The 21,485-nt window shown below is 38.7% G+C and overlaps 1 long non-coding RNA gene across 1 annotated transcript in view; it reads left to right on the top strand.

The window, feature by feature from the left end:
• The first annotated feature begins 15,430 nt into the window (after positions 1-15,430).
• The window catches only part of LOC133081449 (uncharacterized), a 513,762-nt gene continuing 507,707 nt past the window's right edge, over positions 15,431-21,485 (top strand). The window contains exon 1 of the long non-coding RNA XR_009698825.1: positions 15,431-15,457. This is a non-coding gene — a long non-coding RNA (uncharacterized LOC133081449). The remainder of the gene's footprint in view (positions 15,458-21,485) is intronic.

Here is a 21,485-nt window from a genome sequence, read left to right as displayed (position 1 = left end):
TATCATGGTGAATATTTTGATATCAGAATATGAACCAGTATTATTTTAAATATTTTATACTTTAAAAATTATATTGATATTTTTTAAATGGAAAATAATCTCATTATTTAAAAATGTACTACAAACTAATATGATCTACCCGAGTTCTTAGTATTTTTTTGGTGTGTGTGACCAAGCTTTACATCTATTTCATTAGAGAAAATTGGCTTGTTTATTACTATGAAATATACACCCCAAAATTCCTATTGCTTTCCATTGTAGTATAGTTTTATTTTTAATTTGAATAGTCAATATTAGATATACATTCTCAAACATTTTTTTCATATAGTTTTTCCTTTTTGTTATCCATAGATTATAGCAGGAAAAATTTTTTTTATAAACTACTAAAATTATATTAATCTAATAAAATCATCCTACTATTTTATAGCACTTAAAAATGACATTAATGACAGATTATAATTACTTATATTTATTCCAATGAATCAGTAAAACTGTCTGCCATTTTCAGGATTTATTGCTAGAATCATCAAAATGCTTAACTATTTGGATTCTACTTTTATGAGAAAGCAGGAGACACAAATACTTATTTCTATTTTATGTGGGGGAAATATTGTATAGTTATTAGAACAAAAGTTGAAGTGATGGGAAACATTGTTGATTATCTTTAGACGCACTAGAAGATATTAAACCTTTTATTTGATATATTTTTCAAACTTCCAAAGAAGATAATATGTCTTCAGCTAAAGCAATCTAAGAGTAGAAGTAGCATTTATTTAAAATAACTTCTTAGCATATTTTTCGTGTCTTTGTTCTCCTTCTTGGCTGGACACTTGCCCATGTGACTTTACATGAACATATGATGAGATTTGGGTGTCTCACCCAGATCTGCATCCAATTCCTCAAGCAGAAAGATAGTCACTCTCAGCTGACCTCTCTTTTTACTTAAATCACAAGATGCTAGTTAAAAATATTATTTCATCAGCCTTTTTGATATCATTTATAAATGGTATATAATGTAAAACTCTGAATTTTCCTCAATTACTAATTATCATTTTCAATTTTTCATGTATAGGTGAAATATATTACCTAGGAATTAATATGTTATAAAACAAAATAATCAAAAAACATAACAAGATAAAACACAAAACCATTTATCAGCCCTGAACAAATTCTTATAGGGGAAAAAAAAAATTCTATTCTGTTGTTGAATACATTTTACAGATGACTGCACTCTCTCAGTTGATATATACCATTCTGTCCACCCTGCTTTCCAGGCCTATTGGACAGGGGTCATGCCCTGTTTATCTTTGTGTCTTAGCAACACAGCGTAGAGCACACATTCAATAAATGTCCTAAGGATTAGGAAAGAGGTAAACAGAGAAAAAAAGATTGGAGGGGGTGAAGGAAAGGACAAAGAAATGAGAGACAGTGATGCTAAGTTAACAGTGAATACTACTTACACTTAGTGAAACACTATTACTTTACATAAGTCATTTTCATCAGGAGAAGGTCTGTTCTCTGAGACTTCAAAGTACTCCAATAATGATGCTAAGGTGAAAATTCTGTCTTTTGAGTGAGGAGAAGGAACCAACTAAATTACATATATATATGTGTGTGTGTGTGTGTGTGTGTGTGTACTTACACACACAATCTCTTAAAAAGAGCTGGAATCTTTTTAAATATGAACGTTTTGTAAGAATTTGTAGGAAAGTAAAATTTGCCATAGCAAAATGTTTCTTTGGCATGTGGATTATTTCAAGCCGAAAACAAGCTTAATAGACTCAGGAAGAACCTTTGACCTCCCCACTAACTGCCTAAAAAATGTAGGCAGAGGACCTCTTCCAGGAACGGAGCTGTCACCATAGAGACTATAGTAGGAACTAGGTGTGTAGACAGGGCAACTTAGCAAACGCTGTTTGTTAAAATTCCTCTCTGGGTCCCACTGTCTCTGCCTGGCCAGGGAAACATTTGTTTACCAACTGTTTGCTTTTCCATCCTCATGTCAACTGCCTTGCCCTTCTGTGAAGTCCCAAACCCCTACCCTCAACATCCTCCTTTGTCTTTAGCTGAAGATGTTTCTTAAGGTGAGGTTTTCCGCCATTGTGGTGAGTTACTCAGTTTTCTTTGGTCTCTCCTGTGTACGCATGTTATTAAACTTTTGTGTGATTTTCTCCTGTTAATCTGTCTCATGTCAATGTAATTCTTAGACCAGCCAGAAGAACCTAGAAGGGTAGAGGAAAATTTCTTCCTCCCGGACAAATTAAAACAAGCCCAGGGAAATTCCCTGGTGGCGCAGTGGTTAAGAATCCGCCTGCCAATGCGGGGAACATGGGTTCGAGCCCTGGCCGGGGAAGATCTCACGTGCTGCAGAGCAACTAAGCCCGTGTGCCACAGCTACTGAGCCTGTGCTCTAGAGCCCACGAGCCACAACTACTGAGCCCACGAGCCACAACTACTGAGCACACGTGCCACAACTACTGAAGCCCACGAGCCTAGAGCCCGTGCTCCACAACAAGAGAAGCCACCGCAATGAGAAGCCCGCGCACCGCAACGAAGAGCAGCCCCCGCTCGCCACAACTAGAGAAAGCCCGTGCGCAACAATGAAGACCCAATGCAGCCAAAAATAAATAAATTTATTAAAAAAAAAAAAAAAAGCCCAGAAAGGGATGTTAACCCAACTTAATAGTGTATCAGAATATTAACAAACATTGTCATTGACAGTGTAACATAACAAAAGTGGTCAAGGGGCAAAGATGTCGAGAAGGGACAGGACAAAGCACCCGGAGCTGTTAGGGAACCAGGGCCGTCTGCCGGAGGCGCCGCAAGTGGACCGCTGTGACGCCGAGCTTCAGCCGAGAAAGAGCTTATTCATAAGGCGGCCAAGCCAGGAGTCAGAGAGCAGGTCTCATTTCCGCCTCCCGAGAGGCAAAGGGGTTTGGGACATTCACGGGACAAGCAGGAGGGTCTCAGGACTGGGGAGAGGTGACGGGAGGCAGGGAAGAGGGGCGGCCACTGATGTTCTGCGCAGGCGCAAAGCGGTTCCGGGCTTCTGCATATTCATAAGCGAGGATGGTGCGTGATCTGGGGGTGGAGTCAACAGGCCGGTCGGGGGCGTCTGCGCAGGCCCGGTTCCGGGGTCCGTGGTCCCAGCCGGCCCGAGCCGGCTGGCGCTTGGCGGGAGCTGCCTCCAGGTTCCTGGAAGACGCCCGGGCCGTGGGAAGCTGGGAAGGTATGCAATTAAGAGGAAAAAAGAGAGAAAGAAGCCCCTAAAACCTAAAGCGAGCTTAGTCAGTGGAGGCAGTTTACTACAAGCAAAGGGGTTCGAACAAGCCGTTCCCTCGTCCGTTGCAGCACAAGCTCAGGAATTCCTGTTAGTTACGCGCCTCCGTTAACTCTGCGGCGCGCGGTGTCAGAGCCATGGTTTCTCTACCTTTCGCAGCTGCCAGCTCGGCCTGCCGTCTGGTGGGACCTGTATTTGCGGCCTGCTCTGTCAGGGTGCCGCCCAGACACGCCTGTGCAGAGCACGTGGGTGGTGTGGCCGCTCCCTCTTCTCACCTGCTGCAGAGAAGCCGTGGATTCGCCTCTCCTGAGAGGCTGACACCGTGCCCTCCGCAAAGCCGAGGGCCAGCTCTCCTTGCGGATTTCTTTCCCCCTCTTTGCCCTGTAAGCCAGTTAAAGTGACCTGTAGACAAATGAGGTGTGTCCTCTCCCCTTCTTTTCCAGCTTTCCTTAAACCGGGTGTGTTAAGCGCGACACCGTAGTCATTTTGGACCAGATCATTCTGTGTGTAGGAGGGGAGGGGAGAGGAGGGGGGAGGGCTGTCCCATGTAGTGTAGCATGCTTGGCAGCATCTCTGACCTCTACCCACTTGATCACGGTGGCACACCCCTGCCCCCCAGTTGTGACGATAAAAAATATGGCCAGACATTGTCCAGTGTCCCCTGTGGCCCCAAATTGCCCCTGATTGAGAAGCACTGCCCTAAATAAAGGTGGTGCTTATATTTCATCTCTTTATCCAATTATATACTTTGATTTATTTTTCAGTGTACTTACTGGACTGTCCCCCCCCCCCCCCCCCCCCCGCTTCATTCTCACTCTCTCCCTCCCTAATACCGCTTACGCACATCTAAGGAAAGAATGCAGGGGCAGTTTAATCTTCATTCTGGAACCGGCCAATCCCCAGGAGGAGTGGCCCGATGACTTTGGCCTCATTAGCATGAAAAGATTTCACAGGATTTTTAAGCTATTCCTATTGCACACCATTAAAAAAATGAATAAACAATCCAATAGTGAAAAACAGAACAAGTGGTCAATATAATTATGTGGTATTAAAAATGTAGCTGAAAATAACAGAAAGTATGTTAAGTATTTTACTGAAATCATATGAGAGAATTTTGGTTAAAACATTGACATTTTTTTTTCCTTTACTGTATCAACCACACAGTTATTTTGAGCAAACCTTACCTCTGGAAATGACTATACAAAGAAAATTGTCAGAATATGAAATTTTTTTCTTCCCCCTAATGGGATATGGTAAAGAATGAACATTAAGGATTACGTTCCTAATCCGTTCCACAATCCCAGTGGTGCAAGATGGGACTGCATAATGTATCCACTTTCCTGTAGTCTATTTTAAGCACCCAAGTTTGATGATGAAGAAGTTAATGCGGTTTCTAGTAGTGCCTAATTTACCCTCAGGGAGTGGCTCATGCTGGGAGAATGTGGCCCATTATGGATTATTTTGTAGCATCAGTCATGCTATGAGATGACAAGACTTTATAAGACAAATATTATGGATCAACCTTCAGAGGCCAGCGCTACATGCAGGCAAAAATTCTCATTGGCAGAACAAAACAGAAAGCCCTTAATGAATTCTGTTACCGTGGCAGCATATTGTCAAATCATGCACTAATAGCAAAAGAGCTGGAAAACCACACCAAGAAACCAGCATGTCTTTTGGCAAGCTGGAGACCAGGGTTTGGTGCTGAGCTTCCAAACATTCTAAAGGAGAGAATTAACATCGGAGGAAGCCAAGAATCTTTGTGCAAACTCTGCAGGCATTCGGGTGTGAATCCTAGAGCTGAGCTACATGAACCTGAGGGTTATTTTTTCTTCTTCTTTTTTTTTTTTTTCCTCTTCCCAAATGTAATTAGATGTTAGTTGGTTCAATAACGAAGAGCATCCCAAAAGGGTGTCTGGGACCACAGTCACATTTTAGGGAACACAGCTCTACCTTCTGAGTCTGTTCTTATACTATCAACCTCTGTAATTTAAGATGTGGCAGAATTTCAAGGTGATTAGCGTAATATGAGGGTGGCCAGATGTCCTTGAATGCTTAGGTGTGAGCCAGTATTTTATATTTTGTCTTGGGAAGATAACTACATTAAAATCTGTCTCAGATTGAATCATGTCGATCATGTTGTAAATCACCTGAAATATCAGAAAATCAGAGACTTAAATATATAAAACATTTGGGAGAATGAAGATATACAAGTTGTCTGTAACGTTCCATTTTTTTGTATTTCTTTTCAGTACCTTTGTTTTAGGGCTGTGTTTGCCAACCAGTTTTCTAAAACTCTGGCACATACATGGCAAACTTACCTGAAACATTGTCTTTTTCTCTATTTCCTTTATTTTTACTCAAATCCTATGCCTTGTTTCTTATCTTCCATTTCCTTTTTCTTTCCTTGAAAAGTGACAGCTTCCCATGTCTCTTCACCCATTGTTTCTTTTTTTTTTTTTAAACATCTTTATTGAAGTATAATTGCTTTACAATGGTGTGTTAGTTTCTGCTTTATAACAAAGTGAATCAGTTATACATATACATATGTTCCCATATCTCTTCCCTCTTGCATCTCCCTCCCTCCCACCCTCCCCATCCCACCCCTCTAGGTGGTCACAAAGCACCGAGCTGATCTCCCTGTGCTATGCGGCTGCTTCCCACTAGCTATCTATTGTACATTTGGTAGTGTATATATGTCCATGACACTCTCTCACCCTGTCACATCTCACCCCTCCCCCTCCCCATATCCTCAAGTCCATTCTCTAGTAGGTCTGTGTCTTTATTCCCGTCTTGCCACTAGGTTCTTCATGGCCTTTTTTTTTTTTTTTTCCCTTAGATTCCATATATATGTGTTACCATACTGTATTTGTTTTTCTCTTTCTGACTTACTTCACTGTGTATGACAGATTCTAACTCCATCCACCTCATTACAAATACCTCCATTTCATTTCTTTTTATGGCTGAGTAATATTCCATTGTATATATGTGCCACATCTTCTTTATCCATTCATCCGATGATGGACACTTAGGTTGCTTCCAGGTCTGGGCTATTGTAAATAGAGCTGCAATGAACATTTTGGTACATGACTCTTTTTGAACTATGGTTTTCTCAGGGTATATGCCCAGTAGTGGGATTGCTGGGTCGTATGGTAGTTCTATTTGTAGTTTTTTAAGGAACCTCCATGCTGTTCTCCATAGTGGCTGTATCAGTTTACATTCCCACCAACAGTGCAAGAGTGTTCCCTTTTCTCCACACCCTCTCCAGCATTTATTGTTTCTAGATTTTTTGATGATGGCCAATCTGACCGGTGTGAGATGATATCTCATTGTAGTTTTGATTTGCATTTCTCTAATGATTAATGATGTTGAGCATTCTTTCATGTGTCTGTTGGCAATCTGTATATCTTCTTTGGAGAAATGTCTATTTAGGTCTTCTGTCCATTTTTGGATTGGGTTGTTCGTTTTTTTGTTATTGAGCTGCATGAGCTGCTTGTAAATCTTGGAGATTAATCCTTTTGTCAGTTGCTTCATTTGCAAATATTTTCTCCCATTCTGAGGTTGTCTTTTGGTCTTGTTTATGGTTTCCTTTGCTGTGCAAAAGCTTTTCAGTTTCATTAGGTCCCATTTGTTTATTTTTGTTTTTATTTCCATTTCTCTAGGAGCTGGGTCAAAAAGAATCTTGCTGTGATTTATGTCATAGAGTGTTCTGCCTATGTTTTCCTCTAAGAGTTTGATAGTGTCTGGCCTTACACTTAGGTCTTTAATCCATTTTGAGTTTATTTTTGTGTATGGTGTCAGGGAGTGTTCTAATTTCATACTTTTACATGTATCTGTCCAATTTTCCCAGCACCACTTATTGAAGAGGCTGTCTTTTCTCCACTGTATATGCTTGCCTCCTTTATCAAAGATAAGGTGACCATATGTGCGTGGGTTTATCTCTGGGCTTTCTATCCTGTTCCATTGATCTATATTTCTGTTTTTGTGCCAGTACCAAACTGTCTTGATTACTGTAGCTTTGTAATATAGTCTGAAGTCAGGGAGCCTGATTCCTCCAGCTCCATTTTTCGTTCTCAAGATTGCTTTGGCTATTCGGGGTCTTTTGTGTTTCCATACAAATTGTGAAATTTTTTGTTCTAGTTCTGTGAAAAATGCCAGTGGTAGTTTGATAGGGATTGCATTGAATCTGTAGATTGCTTTGGGTAGTAGAGTCATTTTCACAATGTTGATTCTTCCAATCCAAGAACATGGTATATCTCTCCATCTATTTGTATCATCTTTAATTTCTTTCATCAATGTCTTATAATTTTCTGCATACAGGTCTTTTGTCTCCTTAGGTAGGTTTATTCCTAGATATTTTATTCTTTTTGTTGCAATGGTAAACGGGAGTGTTTTCTTAATTTCACTTTCAGATTTTTCATCATTAGTGTATAGAAATGCAAGAGATTTCTGTGCATTAATTTTGTATCCTGCTACTTTACCAAATTCATTGATTAGCTCTAGTAGTTTTCTGGTAGCATCTTTAGGATCCTCTATGTATAGTATCATGTCATCTGCAAACAGTGACAGCTTTACTTCTTCTTTTCTGATTTGGATTCCTTTTATTTCTTTTTCGTCTCTGATTGCTGTGGCTAACACTTCCAAAAGTATGTTGAATAATAGTGGTGAGAGTGGGCAACCTTGTCTTGTTCCTGATCTTAGTGGAAATGGTTTCAGTTTTTCACCATTGAGGACAATATTGGCTGTGGGTTTGTCATATATAGCCTTTATTATGTTGAGGAAAGTTCCCTCTATGCCTATTTTCTGCAGGGCTTTTATCATAAATGGGTGTTGAATTTTGTCGAAAGCTTTCTCTGCATCTATTGAGATGATCATATGGTTTTTCTCTTTCAATTTGTTAATATGGTGTATCACGTTGATTGATTTGCGTATATTGAAGAATCCTTGCATTCCTGAGATAAACCCCACTTGATCATGGTGTATGATCCTTTTAATTTGCTGTTGGATTCTGTTTGCTAGTATTTTGTTGAGGATTTTTGCATCTATGTTCATCAGTGATATTGGCCTGTAGTTTTCTTTCTTTGTGACATCTTTGTCTGGTTTTGGTATCAGGGTGATGGTGGCCTCGTAGAATGAGTTTGGGAGTGTTCCTCCCTCTGCAATATTTTGGAAGAGTTTGAGAAGGATAGGTGTTAGCTCTTCTCTAAATGTTTGATAGAATTCGCCTGTGAAGCCATCTGGTCCTGGGCTTTTGTTTGTTGGAAGATTTTTAATCACACTTTCAATTTCAGTGCTTGTGATTGGTCTGTTCATATTTTCTATTTCTTCCTGGTTCAGTCTCGGCAGGTTGTGCATTTCTAAGACTCTGTCCATTTCTTCCAGGTTGTCCATTTTATTGGCATAGAGTTGCTTGTAGTAATCTCTCATGATCGTTTGTATTTCTGCAGTGTCAGTGGTTACTTCTCCTTTTTCATTTCTAATTCTATTGATTTGAGTCTTCTCCCTTTTTCTCTTGATGAGTCTGGCTAATGGTTTATCAATTTTGTTTATCTTCTCAAAGAACCAGCTTTTAGTTTCATTGATTTTTGCTATTGTTTCCTTCATTTCTTTTTCATTTATTTCTGACCTGATCTTTATGATTTCTTTCCTTCTGCTAGCTTTGGGATATTTTTGTTCTTCTTTCTCTAATTGCTTCAGGTGCAAGGTTAGGTTGTTTATTCAAGATGTTTCCTGTTTCTTGAGGTAGGCTTGTATTGCTATAAACTTCCCTCTTAGCACTGCTTTTGCTGCGTCCCATAGGTTTTGGGTCGTCGTGTCTCCATTGTCATTTGTTTCTAGGTATTTTTTGATTTCCCCTTTGATTTCTTCAGTGATCACTTCGTTATTAAGTAGTGTATTGTGTAGCCTCCATGTGTTTGTATTTTTTACAGATCTTTTCCTGTAATTGATATCTAGTCTCCTAGTGTTGTGGTCGGAAAAGATACTTGATACGATTTCAATTTTCCTAAATTTACCAAGGCTTGATTTGTGACCCAAGATATGATCTATCCTGGAGAATGTTCCATGAGCACTTGAAAAGAATGTGTATTCTGTTGTTTTTGGGTGGAATGTCCTATAAATATCAATTAAGTCCATCATGTTAAATGTATCATTTAAAGCTTGTGTTTCCTTATTTATTTTCATTTTGGATGATCTGTCCATTGGTGAAAGTGGGGTGTTAAAGTCCCCTACTATGATTGTGTTGCTGTCAATTTCACCTTTTATGGCTGTTAGTATTTGCCTTGTGTATTGAGGTGCTCCTACGTTGGGTGCATAAATATTTACAATTGTTATACCTTCCTCTTGGATCGATCCCTTGATCATTATATAGTGTCCTTCTTTGTCTCTTGTAATAGTCTTTATTTTAAAGTCTATTTTGTCTGATATGAGAATTCCTACTCCAGCTTTCTTTTGAGTTCCATTTGCATGGAATATCTTTTTCCATCTCCTCACTTTCAGTCTGTATGTGTCCCTAGGTCTGAAGTGGGTCTCTTGTAGACAGCATATATACGGGTCTTGTTTTTGTATCCATTCAGCCAGTCTGTGTGTTTTGGTGGGACCATTTAATCCATTTACATTTAAGGTAATTATCGATATGTATGTTCCTATTCCCATTTTCTTAAATGTTTCAGGTTTGGTATTGTAGGTGTTTTCCTTCTCTTGTGTTTCTTGCCTAGAGAAGTTCCTTTAGCATTTGTTGTAAAGCTGGTTTGGTGGTGCTGAACTCTCTCAGCTTTTGCTTGTCTGTAAAGGTTTTAATTTCTCCATCAAATCTGAATGAGATCCTTGCTGGGTAGCTTAATCTTGGTTGTAGGTTTTTCTCCTTCATCACTTTAAGTATATCCTGCCACTCCCTCCTGGCTTGAAGAGTTTCTGCTGAAAGATCAGCTGTTAACCTTATGGGGATGCCCTTGTGTGTTATTTGTTGTTTTTCCCTTGCTGCTTTTAATACGTTTTCTTTATATTTAATTTTTGACAGTTTGATTAATATGTGTCTTGGCGTGTTTCTCCTTGGATTTATCCTGTATGGGACTCTCTGTGCTTCCAGGACTTGATTAACTATTTCCTTTCCCATATTAGGGAAGTTTTCAACTATAATCTCTTCAAATATTTTCTCAGTCCCTTTCTTTTTCTCTTCTTCTTCTGGGACCCCTATAATTCGAATGTTGGTGCGTTTAATGTTGTCCCAGAGGTCTCCGAGACTGTCCTCAGTTTTTTTCATTCTTTTTTCTTTATTCTGCTCTGCAGTAGTTATTTCCACCATTTTATCTTCCAGGTCACTTATCCGTTCTTCTGCCTCAGTTATTCTGCTATTGATCCCATCTAGAGTATTTTAAATTTCATTTATTGTGCTTTTCATCGTTGCTTGGTTCCTCTTTAGTTCTTCTACGTCCTTGTTAAATGTTTCTTGCATTTTGTCTATTCTATTTCCAAGATTTTGGATCATCCTTACTATCATTATTCTGAATCCTTTTTCAGGTAGACTACCTATTTCCTCTTCATTTGTTAGGTCTGGTGTGTTTTGACCCTGCTCTTTCATCTGCTGTGTGTTTTTCTGTCTTCTCATTTTGCTTATCTTACTGTGTTTGGGGGTCTCCTTTTCACAGGCTGCAGGTTCGTAGTTCCCGTTGTTTTTGGTATCTGTCCCCAGTGGCTAAGGTTGGTTCAGTGGGTTGTGTAGGTTTCCTGGTGGAGGGAACTAGTGCCTGTGTTCTAGTGGATGAGGCTGGATCTTGTCTTTCTGGTGGGCTCGTCCACGTCTGGTGGTGTGTTTTGGGGTGTCTGTGGCCTTATTATGATTTTAGGCAGCCTCTCTGCTAATGGATGGGGCTGTGTTCCTGTTTTGCTAGTTGTTTGGCATAGGGTGTCCAGCACTGTAGCTTGCTGGTCGTTGAGTGAAGCTGGGTCTTGATGTTGAGATGGAGATCTGTGAGAGATTTTCGCCGTTTGGTATTACGTGGAGCTGGGAGGTCTCTTGTGGACCAGTGTCCTGAAGTTGGCTCTCCCACCTCAGAGGCACAGCCCTGATGCCTGGCTGGAGCACCAAGAGCCTTTCATCCACACGGCTCAGAGTAAAAGGGAGAAAAAATAGAAAGAAAGAAAGAAAGAAAGAGGATAAAATATAGTGAAGTAAAATAAAGCTATTATAAAGCAAAGCTATACAGACAAAATCTCACCCAGAAGCATATACATATATACTCAAAAAAAAAAAGGAAAAGGGGAAAAATTAATATATCCTGCTCCCAAAGTCCACCTCCTGAATTTGGGATGATTCGTTGTCTATTCAGGTATTCAACAGATGCAGGCACATCAAGTTGTTTGTGAAGTTTTAATCCGCTGCTTCTGAGGCTGCTGGGAGAGATTTCCCTTTCTCTTCTTTGTTCGCACAGCTCCTGGAGTTCAGCTTTGGATGTGGCCCCGCCTCTGCGTGTAGGTCGCCTGAGGGCGTCTGTTCCCCTCCCAGACAGAAGGGGGTTAAAGGAGCAGCTGCTTTGGGGGCTCTGGCTCACTCAGGCGGGGGGAGGAAGGGATACGGATGCGGGGCGAGCCTGCGGCGGCAGAGGCCGGGGTGACGTTGCAGCAGCCCGAGGCGCGCCGTGCGTTCTCCTCGGGAAGTTGTCCCCTGATCACGGGAGCCTGGCCGTGGCGGGCTGCACAGGCTCCCGGGAGGGGCGCTGTGGATAGTGACCTGTGCTCGCACACAGGCTTCTTGGTGGCGGCAGCAGCAGCCTTAGCATCTCATGCCCGTCTCTGGGGTCCGCGCTGATAGCCGTGGCTTGCGGCCGTCTCTGGAGCTCGTTTAGGCGGCGCTGTGAATCCCCTCTCCTTGCGCGCCGCGAAACAAAGAGGCAAGAAAAAGTCTCTTGCCTCTTTGGCGGCTGCAGACTTTTTTCCGGACTCCCTCCTGGCTAGCTGTGGTGCGCTAGCCCCTTCAGGCTGTGTTCATGCCGCCAACCCCAGTCCTCTCCCTGCGATCCGACCGAGCCCAAGCCTCAGCTCCCAGCCCCGCCCGCCCCGGCGGCTGAGCAGACAAGCCTCTCGGGCTGGTGAGTGCTGGTCGGCGCCGCTCCTCTGTGCGGGAATCTCTCCGCTTTGCCCTCTGCACCCCTGTGGCTGCGCTCTCCTCCGTGGCTCTGAAGCTTCCCCCTCCACCACCCACAGTCTCCGCCCGCGAAGGGGCTCCTAGTGTGTGGACACCTTTCCTCTTTCACAGCTCCCTCCCACTGGTGCAGGTCCCGTCCCTATTCTTTTGTCTCTGTTATTTCTTTTTTCTTTTGCCCTACCCAAGTACGTGGGGAGTTTCTTGCCTTTTGGGAGGTCTGAGGTTTTCTGCCAGCGTTCAGTGGGTGTTCTGTAGGAGCAGTTCCACGTGTAGATGTATTTCTAATGTATCTGTGGGAAGGAAGGTGATCTCCGCGTCTTACTCTTCCGCCATCTTCTTCTCCCCCAAACCCCCATTGTTTCTTGACATGAAAGGAAAGAAAAATGGAAATGGAGAAGTGGATTTCAGACTTTGCTCCTTGGAAATCCCGAGGTGGCTTCGGAGCTGCAGGTGGGGAGGGAACGCAGGGAGCAGACAGGGCTCTGAGGCTTCCATTCCAACTTCCAGTTTACAAATAGTATTTCATGTAAAGAAAGATTTCCGCAGCCCAGATATCTCAACAGTGGTAGAACCCACGATGCCATCAGGTAGAGTAGACCCAGGATAGGACATTTGACCAAAGGAAAGTAATCATACTGAATAATAGAAGCATGGGGATATTGAAGAAATTCACTGTGGGTGTTTCATCTCATGATTACTCTTCCTTCAACCACCTTAAGTGCAATCCGTATGTAAAAATCAGGAACTTCTCATTTCCTCCCATTTAATAGTAGCAAGATTTAGTACCTTCTGCCATCTCAACAGGAGCAAAGCATGTAGTGGTCCAGGTATATTTCTATTGAGTAGGGTGATTAACGAGTATGGAAGGATAAAGATGTAACTATATAGTGAAACAAGGAAACTAAAATTTATCTCAAATGATGTCTCTATTGTCCCAAAGAAAGATTATATATCTCAGTAATTCCTATGGCTAGGAAAATTTTATGAAAGAAATGTTCTTAAATGTATGGACACCAAGGGGGGAAAGTTGGGGGGCGGGGGGTGGTGGTGGAGGTGGGATGAATTGGGAGACTGGGATTGACATATATACACTAATATGTATAAAATTGATAACCAATAAGCGCCTGCTGTATAAAAAAAAATAATAAAATTCAAAAAAAGAGAAAAGAATGTTCTTTTTAATCATAAAGGTATTTTGACTAGCTATGGCTTTATTATAACATAAAATAAAAATTATACTTTATTTGTATGTATTATAATAAGGTATAAATTTAATTTTAAAATAAAAAAAGCAGACTTACACCATACCTTTTAAAGATTTGTCCTACGTTAATAAAAATAGTGTTTTGCATTTATAGGACATGATGTCAAAATGCTAACGTGTCCTGGCAAAAAGGACACGTTAAGGAGCGGGAGTTCCTGGATTATTAATTATTTGTGTTCAAGTTCTCTAAATTTAACCTCAAATTAACTGCCGTTAACTGTTAGCTGTTTGAATAAGAGGTTTGATAGTAAATGATTTATTATTTATCTTGCTATTTCCCTTGAGGAAATAACTATTTCCCTAAAATATTAAAAAAAATTTTTGCCTATGTAATGGAAGACTATTTCTTGTTTACTATAGAAATTTTAATACTTTTTAAAAAATATACTGTTTTCTCCAAATCCAAGTGGTATTATTTTTTTTTTTTAAATCTCAGCATAGTAGAGAAATATGTAAAGAATGTTTTAGCTTACACTATGTCAGCAGATTTTGATTAATTGGGGGAGAAAAAGCTTATTAAACAAAATAACATTTCCAATTTTGTATTAAATGTTACCTCTTCTACTGTATAAAGCAGGACATATTTTGGCAAGATCTCGAGCTTTTAAAACTAACATTGAACATATATTATGGAGAAAAGACTTGGAAGTTGCCTTGTGTTCTTAACAGTAGCTGGAAAAGGAAAAGAAATGAAAATGGATAAACAGTTAAAGTGGAAATGCATGATTACAATGGAATGATACATAAATCCAAATCAAGTTTCAATGTAGAGTATATTTTTAAGTATTTTCAGAGAAATTAAATAATTTTCAGATTTAGTATTTTCTGTAATCTTTTAAGATTAAAAATTTATTTTTTAAAAATATATTTTCAGATGATTTTATTTGTGATTATGTATGTCTAATTCAAACCATGTTATGGTTTTTTTCTGTGTCTGGTAACATCGAACCATGAAAAGTAAAATTAGCATTTAAGAAATAATTCAAGGAAAAGACTTCTCTAATACTATTTGCCCCAGTGAGCTGAGTAATTTTTGTAAATTGGTCTTTTGGCCTGAGTGATTTAGATAATTACTTAAGTTCTTTCTTTCAGGTTGAATATTCAGATACTAGTCAACATCAAGCGTACGATAAACGATTTATTTTTTTCTTCAGTAAATCGATCAAATATTGAGTGAAGTAGTGTATTTGACCTGTGTATTGCCCTTATATAATCCCTAATTGTTTTCAAGTAGTGTCTCTCTAACTTGATGAGATCTTTTTCTATTGTTATTTTCAAATTTGCTTGATGGATTAGGAAAGATGTGTTCAATCAAAGAGTTCTGGATAAACATTAAAGGATAAGTTTCTAATGAGTACATAACTCAAACTATTCTTTATTCACTCAGTATAAACCAATGATCAAGTTACCTGTGAACATTAAGGGTGGAGGGAGGGACATTAACACATTCTTTACTCCGGCTAGGATGTTTTTGTTTTTCTCTAATGGAAATTTTCTTTTCCTTTTTCAGTAGTATTTTTAACTTACGGTGTGCATTGGGAAATAATTTTCACTTGCCTTTTGTAGTTTTTAATTCATGAAAATAAACCAAAACCAAGAGGTTATAGTTATAACATTTCTTATTTATGAACATAAAAGAATCTTATTAGCTATTGCAATTTAAACTTTATTGTATTTTAAATTAACATATTCTTGTTTTTGTGACTTCTTTAACAGGCAATAACTTCAAGCTCTTGTGGTGGATACAGATTCTTGCTGCAAGGAAATAACAGTAAGTGCTTATGTATATGCAATAACTTTTTAAAAACTACAACATCTTGATATTTGGAACTCCATTATGCTTAAATGCATGAAAAAAAGTTAATATGGTTATTTAAATTTACCCTATCTTTTTATAATTTCAATAAATTGTATTCACTCTAATGACATTTTACATAGAATTTTAATAGATTAATGCCAGGTCATTTTAATAATGAGGAAAAATAGACCCACAGCCAAGTCTTTCCATTTTGTCCAGTATGTTTATGTCAGTCTTGCGATGTAAATTTCACTTATGCATTAATGACATTAATTATCTCTGATTAGCTGATTTACAGAGAGTCTGTTTTCTATGGGTAATTATTTGACAGTTGGTTTTTAAATTTTGGATTGTGGGACATTTATTTTGCATTCATAACTTCTTTGGAGCAACTCAAATTCGTCTTTTGTAATGGTGCATTGTAAATTGTTTTCTCGCCAATGTGAGTCACTAACTCTTGTATTCATCTCACAAAAGGTAAGAGAGGGGCCTCTTTCTGCCAACTGGGATTAAATAGTAACTTCTCAGTTCTTCTGCAATATATTTTTCATAATGGTTTAAATCTGTGTGTTTATTTTAAATGTGAGCATAAGTAACTTTTGTTTTACCTGCCAGCCCTGGGTTATCTTGTGCCTTCCTTTACATTAATGTAATTACTTGGGAATTATCTCTATTCCAAATTGAATAGGGAAATATCAGCTTGCTGCAGGCTCTGTGCTCATCCAGGAATTAAAGTAATTTAAGATATGAGGTTTTAAATGGAAACTCTATTTGTAAGAAAAAGATGTAATTCACTGCCAGAGGTATCCGTTTCACTGCAACTTCTAGAGAGACAAAAATGCTCTCCAAATTCTAATTCTTGATTTTCTAAGTAATTCGGATCCTGGTGTCTTTTCTACTCAGATAGATTTCTAGGGTGTTGTGTAATCTGGGATATATCCTGGTTTCCATTTCTTACTGATACCATTCCCTGGGTGTCTTCCTGACTCAACCATCGAGCTGTTTGGCAAAACTTCTATCCAGTGATCTTCAATTTGACATGGCCTCCTCAGGCAATGACGGGTCTTCCTTGAGTACAATTCATTAAATGTTGTTTTGTAGAATAGATAATGATTATACTTATCAAATGTCTGCAAGTGTTATTCGGAGATATGCTGTATTATAAATGAAATTATTTTCTATTTGGGGGAATTCTTGTTTATTGATATTGTTATAAGTTGTAATAACTTGTTTATTAATATTGTAGATAAAGGCTTTGGTGAATAAACTATATTGATCTTTAGAAAGTATTAGTTGGTATTAGCTTTGCGATAGACTAAAAATGATATAAAATGGTTGGTAAAATAACTCAAACTATTTCTCTGTCTTGCTGTGGATGAGGAAGAGGCGAAAGGGAAAGAAAATGCCTTCATAAATTAAAGTGTCAGGGTGTTCATTACCCTATAACCAAATAGAAATCATCAGTAGCAGGACTGCCTATTTTACAAATAATGTTATAACCCATTTACTTTAAAAGCTCTTTTCCTTAGAAGTCATTTCTAGTATTTTTTTAATCGTCAAATTATGCGTATATACTTTCTAGGAACAATCGAGTATAAGTATGTGTGTTTAAATAAATATATATATTTATATAAATATACATGTATATACACATATCAGCAAAATCATATTTTCTTAGGGTTCCCAAATAGGAAACTTTGAATACACACACAGAATTTTATTTATCTTTGGATCATTCTAATTTTTATTTTATATCTAAATCTTCAGTCTCAATCTGTTCTTCTTCTGTCATTTATTTATATATTTAACAACTTTTGTGTAGCTAGGTGTATGGTCTCAGACACTGGGGATAGAGGGAGGAAAGATTAAGTTCCTGTCTTCTAGCTGACCACAGGATGATGGAGAAAATACAAACATTTAACAGTCATTTCAGTTCATTGTGGTAGGAGTTGTGATCGAATCAGGATAAAATGGGAAATAGAGGGGTGAATTCTCAGGTCATCCTGGAGAGCTAAAGCAATGTTTTCTGGAGGAGGTAATTCTGGAACCACAGTAGGTGTGTGTAACTGAAGTGGTGGTGTTGGATTGTGTGTGTATATTCCAAAGTGAGGGCATAGGGGTGAGGATTGGGAAGAAGAGGCTGTAGGAATCATTTCAGGCTCTATGGGAAGGGAAGGCTGTCTATGCAGTATATAGCAAGATCAAGGTGACATGAGAACATTTTTACATGCTTAGGGAGCACAAAATAAAAGTTGCAGAGTGACAGGAAATGAGAGGACTAGAGCATAAAATTACATCTGCGACTGTGCTGAGGAGTTTGCATCTTATCTCATTTTTACCCAGAAAACAAAAGGGAGCCCTAGTGAATTTTATAACAGTAAGAAACATTGGAGTTGCATTTTGGAAATACCAGTAGAGCAGCGATTTTGAAGAAGGATTAGGGGAGATGGAGAAGGAACACCCCAAGTGGAGATAGGAGAGCCAGTTAGGAAACTGTATTACTAGTTCCAAGAAATAAATGCTGACGGCCTCATCAAAGGAAGTGGTTTTGTGGGGAGAGCAAAGCCTTGAAAAAGTTGAGCTCTGAACAGTGGATACCAGGTTATTTACTTGAGGTTACCTGTCCTGTGTGAAGAAGGGAACCTACAGGACGATTATTGATTGGAAGGCTCATGACAATGGGAGTGGGTTGAGGGAGAAGAGAAGCTAATTTTAAAATAAAGAGTTGTAAGAGCAGGAAGACTTTGTTCAATTTAGGGTAATAGACTCTTCCTCATTCTCTAGGAGGTACCAGGAGTCTTTATGGAGTCTAGTTCGGAACCCAGGTAGAACCAGCTGGCTGTAATGGTTATGACCACTTGTTCTATCATCCATATACTGTCTAATAGAGTAGCCACTAGCCACATGTGACTATTAAAATTAATTCAGATTATAAATTTATTTCCTTAGTCACACCTATATTTCAACTTCTCAATAGCCAAAAGTGGTGAGCAGCTACCCTTTTGGACAGCACGTATGGTGCCAAAAATCATATTGAACGATGCAGTTCTAGATTTTCAGAGCACTCATAAAAGAATGCGGATTTTGAATCACAAAAGTAAATGCATAACTAAATGTATTTTAACATGTTTACCTTTTAGAAGTAGAGAGACTTAAGTATATTCTTGTTCCATAATCAATTATGTTGGTGAATAACATCTGAATTTTAATAGAATGAGAAAATTTTAAATCTTCTCATTTATAATTTGAGGATTTTTTCTTCTTTATCAGTATAAAGGGCATAAGCAAAAGCTACCTGGCTCTTACAGAACTGACAAAAAAGCCCCTGGTAACAAATCAAAGGGGGCAGGCACTGTAGAACAAGACAGTTTTCTCAACTGTCTTCTTAATGCTTTTTCAGAATCTCAAGTTCCATCTTCAAATTCATTAATAAAACTCATTGATGTCAGTTCTCACTGAAAGAATGTAACATTTGGAATAACAAAATGTTATTAGAGTGCAACTTTTAGGACTCAACGTGTAAAATACAGTTCACTACTCTTGACCTCTTAAAATGTATGAGACAAAAAAACCTAAAATACCAGCTTTTCATAATAGTGTTGCCAAATGATGGAATATCTTATTTCTGAGGGAAATACACTTTGATCTTACAGGGAAAAATAAAGTTGCTCTCTATTCTAATGGCACACAACTGAGTTCATTACATGTGGTCTGTAGGTTAAAGGATGTTTCGTACGTGGTGGCATGTTCATTATAAATAGATTTTTGATCTTCTTTTACCATTATCTGCAGATGAGATATTCACAGGGGGAAATCAGTTGGAAGCAGTGTAGGAAAAGAAGCAGTGAAGAGCTGAGTTAATCTGTAACTTCAGCCCTGGACTATTTTTTACAGAACCCTCCCCATGATATTATTTCCTGGCTGTAAGCTATTTGCATTTAGCTATTTGTCTAACACTACAAACTAATATATAAATATAAAATATATATTAAAATTGTCACTATAAACTAACTTGTATGTGTATATATATGTTTATATATATGTATGTTTCATGTATATATGTATATATATAATCAGATCATCCTTTAGAACAAACAAGTCCATACTTCACTCTCTTAAGGAACGTATATCAGTGATTTTGTCTAATTCAACTTTAACATTTTAAAATGAATTCCAGTTCCCCTCTGTCATAAAGAGCTTCATGGTTGGTGCCTTTGACTACACATTTTTCTTCTTCCTATGGAGATTAATCCAAGGTATTGTTTTTGTCATATAACTTTGTAAAAATTTTTTCTTTTTAAAAATATACTCCTTTAGGGAGTACATTGAACCTGCAGAACACAGTTTTGTCTTCAGCCTGCGTTCGGAGCCCTTGCAACCTGTGTAGGTCTGTAACCGCTTACACCCAATTGCCTGAGTGAAGTGACTGATCCTCTTTCAGTTCTCCTCCGCTTGGCAAGGGCATTTGTCCACCAGCTGCCTCCTCTCAGCCTTCTTCTTTTCTGTCTCAGAGCCCTTCGCCTTCCTGGCACCCTTATCCAGATAGCTTTAGTCTCCAGTGGCTTAAATTCCACCCAATATTCCTCACTTTTCATGGAGTTTATTAATTTGCTACATCTACATGGTCTCTTGTGACCATTCTTGACAAGAAATGGAATTAATAATAAAAACTTACTTAAAGCTATTAGTCCTGTCCTCTTAGCTTGCTTGAGGGCAATTGTCATGTAATAAACTCTCCATTTATTGACTGAGAATTCAAAGGACAGGTACCTTTAACTGCAGCCTTCCACGGTCAGCTCATTGATCCATACTGACCTTAGATACACTGTGGATAGAATTAGCAAAATATTATTGTTCTTTTTATTGTGCTCAAGAATGCTGGGACAATGGATTTTCTTCCTTGAATCTCTAAAGGGCCTTAAGGTCCATAAATATTGATACTGTGTACGTCTAAAGATCGGTCAATTTCTGAAATAATATTAATGTGTTCATGCACTTACCTTTGAAGAGAATATGGGTTTTGATTTACCTGCCTATAAATATTAAGTTACCTGAAGTAACTAATGTGGTTATTTCTGTGTTAGTTTATAATAAACATTTCATTCAGTGAAAATGAAAAACAAGGTATTTTGTTAGCAATTTCTTTTAAACGGGTTTTTCAATTAAAGATGACTGGAGGGACTTCACAGCTCATAGCAGTGTCTTGGGGAGGTCAACTTTTGTGTTTAAAAAGAACTTAAGGGACTTCCCTGGCGGTCCAGTGGTTAAGACTCCACGCTTCCGCTGCAGGGGGCACAGGTTCGATCCCTGGTCGGGGAACTAAGATCCTGCATGCTGCACGGTGCGGCAAAAAAAAAAAAGAACTTAAGTAACATGAGAGTTACCTAGAGGCCTTTCTAACCAAAAAATATATCCTTTAGCTACATCTTATGTAGAAGAAATACAAGTGTTTGAAATTCCTAATGACCACTTTAGTGTTTTCTGAAAGTATATCTAGCAGATGCAATAAGCTATCCAGCTATCTCATACAAATAACTTATTTTATGTGACTTGATCTTCCATTGTCACTTCATGTATTAAGTGATCTCCATGGCCTGGAGTCAAGGATAGCCAGGTTGTGATGGAAGAATGACAAAAAAAAATGGAGCAATGGGAGACTTTAACAGCCGGGGAAAAAACCAACTATTAGCTATTGAAAAGGCCGAGGGATTTCCAAAATAGGAAGACAAGTGGCAAAGATAAACTTTGATTAGATGCGGTTACCTGAGATTTGACCCACGAGGCAAATTTAGAAAAATAAACTACTGTAATGTATACATGCAAAGTTGTGTTGCCTGTATTTGCCAACCGTTTTTAGAGCACGTTCAATTGTGTTCGTTCCTCAAAATGGCAACTTTTGGTGTAGAAAGTAACTTGATTCAGTGTTTGTGAGAACTGTACAAATTTGATTTTATCCTCATGAATTCAAAGTATAACTTAAAAGTGAAACCACTTTCTCCTC

Source organism: Eubalaena glacialis, chromosome 20, assembly GCF_028564815.1.
Source record: "Eubalaena glacialis isolate mEubGla1 chromosome 20, mEubGla1.1.hap2.+ XY, whole genome shotgun sequence".
NCBI lineage: Eukaryota > Metazoa > Chordata > Mammalia > Artiodactyla > Balaenidae > Eubalaena > Eubalaena glacialis.
The sequence above is the reverse complement of the archived record's forward strand: the minus strand, read 5'-3'. Positions and strand labels throughout refer to the sequence as shown.